The following is a 5,369-nucleotide window of genomic DNA, read 5'->3' as shown; positions in this document are numbered from 1 at the left end:
GTCTGCCCCAAGCCCCCCAGGGCCCTTATTTCCCCTTGTTCAGCTGGGGCCTACAGGGGTTTTTTTTTTTTTTTTTTTTTGAAGTGCCAGGAGGCTGGGGCTGGGCAGGGCAGCCACAGGGGCTTTTCCCGCAGCTCCCCCCACTCAGGGAGAGGCAGGCACAGCCAGAGGAGCCACAGAAGAACCTGCCTCTCCCCCACTCAACCGAATCAGGCCCAAATCTCTGATTCTAGTTGAGCCAAATTGAATTGCGACAGCGATTCAAATCACCAAATCAAATCGCTGTCCTCCAAATCGGCTGAATCTGAATCAAATACTTCCCTATTCGCACAGGCCTATTATAAAGGGTGTTTGTAAGGTGGTCAGGGCTTTGGCTTTTCCCTGAGCCTAAAAGGAGTCTGGGGCCCCAACAGTCAGGGCTGGCAGAATCAGCAAGAAGCCTGATCTCTAAAAACATTGACAGGACTCTCATAAGAAGGCTAAGGTATAGCCACCTTAGAAAGGGTAAGAAATTTTACTTGTCTTCTATTATGTCTCGAAACCTACGGTTAGTTTTGCTTGTATAATTCTTTTCTCTTGCATAATAAATACTTTGGTTGTTTTTCTCCTTAATAAGTGCATCTACACATGAAATTAAGGCAAAGCAATAAACTCCGGAGCTATTTGAGCTAGAATAATCTGCTCCCAGGCACAGTGTCCACACATGTGCCCAGGACAGCAGTAATTCAAGCCAGGGCAGAGCAGAGCCGGACTGGCAGGGGGCACAGGAGGTCAGCCCTAGGCTCCGGGTAGCAGCACTGGATGGCAAGGAGCTAGCTGGGGTATGAGGGCGTTGACCCTGAGAAGCTGTGTGGGTAGGCAACAGGCAGGAGTCTGGTCCCTGTTCGGTTACTGTCAACACGTGCATTTCAGCTCAGAAACTGACCCTGCTATAACATAGTGCTGTCTCCAACAGTACTATCTTATGATGGACATAATTAGTTTACTGTGCCTTAATACTGATGCACATGTAGACAGTGATGCTTTTGTGCAGAGCTAATTAGTAGCACATGCAGTAAAGTGCATGTGTAGATGTGCTCACTGAGTGCCTGTGGAAAGCATGATCTCTGGGAGAGTGATGTTCCAGGCTATCCCATTCTATGGAAAGGGGGACCTAAAACTTCTTTCACAACCAAAATGGGAGGCCACCTAGGGCTAGCCAAGATTTCCCTGCTGCATCTGTGAGAAACTTCCCTGCTGCACCTGCTAAAAGCAATGGACCTGAGGTTGGTACCAGAACATTAAGGCTAGGGACAGAGGTTGCACATCAACCAGTTTAAGTGATCAGAATCTAGCTTAAATCCATAACAGAACATAAGTTCAGTGCACATAAACTAGTTTCATCCATTTTGAAACTGGTTTAAGATAAACCTGGTTGAATGTAGTATCAGACTTAACTGATTTCGGTCAAACAGGTTTATGGAATGTCTGTCCGAGACCCCTTCCTGGTTTAAGTTAGAGTCCCCCAGCATCCCAGACGCTTTGCAGTTCTGGGCTGGGCCATCTGCTCCAGAGAACAGGGCTGGCCCCGCCCCTCTGCTCCCTAGCCAGAGCTCCGGCAAAGACTGCAGGCACAGCAGGGTCTGCCTGGCTTCCCCATGCACCCCCTCCTGCTCAAGCAGGGATTCCCCCCTCCCTCCCATCTCCCACAGCACGTACCCCAGCCCCATGGACCCTAGGCATGTAGTATGCTAGCGGTAAGAGGGGTCACTACTTAAAGTGGCTCCCTACTCACGTAATAGATGGTTTGGGCTCTCTGGAGCTTGCGTATCTCAAGAATTACGTCGCTGATGTTTGTAGTTCCTTTACTCTAGCTCATCCACCCAATCTCTCCTGCTATGACCTGGTGTAACAAAGAAAAAAGGAGGGAGGCTAGCTATCCTACTTGGCTGTTATCCTTTCTTCTAGCTAGGATTTTTTCTGATTTTTTTTCTTGCAGCTTTTGCCCTCTTTTAATTGACTCTATAAACTGAAATACTACTGGCTGGGTTCAGTCAGATTACTCCTTACTTAGCACAAATATGGATCTCAGAGGCCTGAAGGACTATGAGCAACTGTTTTCACAAGAACTCTTGCCTGCAGTACCCTCACTCACAGTTTGATGTCTTCTTCTGGTTACGTGCTCAGCATTGGGTTGATCAGCTGTTTCTGGATCACGCTGGTCATCTCTTTCGGCTTCTTTTCTTCAGGTAAGTATGGAGACTCCTCTGAGTCTTAAAAGGGAGAAAGCTTCTTGCTCTTATCCCTTCACCCCTTCTGGAGTGTTGTTTCCCACTCTTCTTTAGTTTAAAGATTTTCCTGACAGAGTCCCCTCCATGGCTGGCTGGCCATCACCCACTCTCACTCTCTACCCCTCCTCCTCCTCTCCCTCCGGTTGCTGTGGGGCGCAGTTTTTGAGTATTCCCCATCCCACGCCCACCTAACCGGAACCGGCAGGAACTAATAAGTTGAGTGTTCCTGTTCTCCACATGTCCCATTCTCCTGTTCCTGTTGCTTTATCTGGTGAATACTCGTGTTTGGGCCACCCACCCAGCACTTATTATTCTCTTCAGGGTTTCTTCGTATTCTCTCCCCCAAGCTGGCAGCATAATCTTCACTACCACATTAGCTAATGCTGAGAGGTTTCTGTGTGCGTCTCCAATTTCACTGGGACAGGCAGACAGAACAACGTCTGCTTAGCGCTTTTTGGAGCTAATCAACAGGTCAGCTGCTAATGGCCCCCTGTTCCTTCCTTGGAAAAAGCTGTTTAAGAAGAGCTTGAACTAATGAGAGATGCTTTTGTTTTGTTGATGGGCTGATAAATGGTGTGTTATCAGTCCCCTGCTGGCTCCCTCACCTGTCAGGTTTGCACACAGTATGAAGAAGTGGGGAAAGGGAGATTGAAAAGCTCAGTATCTTCAACAGATGCATGCACAGCACACCCCCCCTTTGCCTCAGAATGCTAGCCCGGCACTGGGGCCTGGCAACACTCCAGCCCCTTGAGCAGTGAGCATGGAAAAGCCTGGGACGGTGCAGGCAAGGTTGGGGTTTACACCCCTACCTACTCAGAGTGTCCTGCCGGGACCTGGCCACACCCCACCTCAGCTTGAACTGAGAAGGGAACTGTGAAAGGGAAGGGAGCGTTCCCCGCCCCCCCCGGCTTCAAGCCTGAGACACTGCAGGCATGTGCCTGCATTTCTTCAGTCCGGAGGGAATGTCTGTGCAGCTCTGCAAACCAGTTCAGCTAGGCACATTAAACTAACCTGCAAAGATTGAAACAATTCAGGCTCAGACTTTTTGAATGTCTGTCCCTAGCCTAGGAGAACAAACAGTGAACCTTTGCAATTACATATTATATCACTTAACAAAATGTAAACAAAGAAAGTTTTCTCTGTCCCACTGTAATTTTCATGAATCTGCATGAACTTGTGTGGCTCTAAAACTTATTAGGTCACTGTATCCAGTCTACTGCAGACAGGTTTGCAGTAAAATTATATGACAATGGATAAAATAAGGGGTAAAACAGATGCATTACCACATTGCATGTAGCAACCCAGTCAGAATCTAATCAAAAACCTGCTGATATTTAAGCAGCTGAGAAAGGGTCTATGAACAGACTCTCTTTCAATGTTCCACTATTTCAGCCTTATGTTTTAAAGATCTGTCTCCCAGGCTCAACTCTACTGCTCTTCCCTGATCTTTCCCTTTGACCCACTAATATTCCTGTTCATTTTCTCCAAACCAGATTTGGAACTGCTTGAACTATGGTACAAGAGGGTGAAGAACATGTTATTTCAATTTAGGGAGAGTGGTTACTCTAAGTCTAGACCAGAGCCTGGCAATTATTTGGGTTGGAGGGCCACTTAAGTTTTGGTGAGCTGTTGATGGCTGGAATGAGGGGGAAGCAGGGAGTGGGGAGAAGCCAACTGACCCTATCCGGCACCAGCTGCCACTGGGAGCCTGAGGAGGGATGGCTGCACCCTGTACCACTCTGCTGTGCCATAGCCAGGGTTGGGCCAGGCTGTGCAGTGCACAGCCTCCTCCACTCCCCTGCAACCAACCACCGCCCACCTGGCTTCCTGTTGGCACTGCCCAGTCCTGGCACTGTGGCCGTCAACAGTCAGGCCTGCATGGGATGGGATGGAATGTAGCGTGCCAAGTGGCCCTCCTACCCTTGTGCTGTGATAAGCTGCTGCCACCTCGCTGCACCAGGAAACTTGGGGGTGTCTGACCCAGGCCAAGGCCCTGCCAAAGCCTGGCAGGGGCTGCCTCCCCCAGGCAAACCCCAACTAGGGTCTGGGGGTAGGTGGGGGCTTAAAAAGTCTTAGTTTCAGTTTTAGAGTAGGTTCATCAGATCCATTCTTAACTAAAGTCATCTCAGTATATTCACTGGTTTATGGGGAGTCTTTCTATAGTTCTGAACATTTGTCTTCCATCCCAGAAACCCTTCTGTTTAGCTATACCCATATTGACAAACAATATCTAGACCTGAACACTGCACTCCAGAGGATAAGAAAAGCAAAATTTATACTGACATTCAGCAAAAAGGACAGTTTCATCTCTCTACACTAATCACTAAAGTCCAGACATTCAACTATACTCCCTCCCAATTCCTTTCCTGCCCACCAACAGTGCATCGCTCATACAACCTGCGTGAACAGAGAATCTCTACCACTAGTACCAGTAACGTGGGCCATTAAGGTCCCTACTTCTCCAGCTGGACTTTCCAGAGGCATCTGTTTTTCCACACAGATCCACCCGGGGAATGAAACATAGTCAGAGCCTGAGCCTGGACATCTTTCAGAAGCACTGCAAGACTTCTGTTTGGACAAGCATTTAGCAACCCAAACTAAGCCAAGGCGTTGTTTAGTGGGCCTCTGCCTTATTCTCTTTAATTTATCTTGTTTTATTTTTTCTAGCTACACTTTTAAGTTGTTCTGTTTATTTTGCTGTAAGCCACCCTGAGAGCCTCTCTTGTGCATATAAATTGCAAAAATAAATAAATATTTCAGGCAAGGAATTCCAGTGGGTTACAGTATTCTGTACCTCATTCCACCCCCCATCCCTTCCATTTCCCTCTCTTCCATCTCTACAGCAGTAAAATACACAGGAATAGCTTCCATTGAGTCAAGTAAAAGGGATTGGGAATGATGGTTCTGGGACCTCTTCTACACCCTCAATACAAAGAGACCACCCACATGAAAGTTTATGCTATTAGTAGACACACACTTGCACGGACTGAAAGGAAGAACACCACAGAACCTTTTAAATGAGTTTAAGATTATGTATTATTTCCAAGAAATTTGCTTGTATCTGCTAATTTCAGAGGCCTTTATATAGGAAGCTGGAAA

This window comes from Gavialis gangeticus, unplaced genomic scaffold (assembly GCF_001723915.1).
Source record: "Gavialis gangeticus isolate Ggan-Ray unplaced genomic scaffold, GavGan_comp1, whole genome shotgun sequence".
Lineage (NCBI taxonomy): Eukaryota > Metazoa > Chordata > Crocodylia > Gavialidae > Gavialis > Gavialis gangeticus.
Note: the sequence above shows the minus strand (reverse complement) of the source record.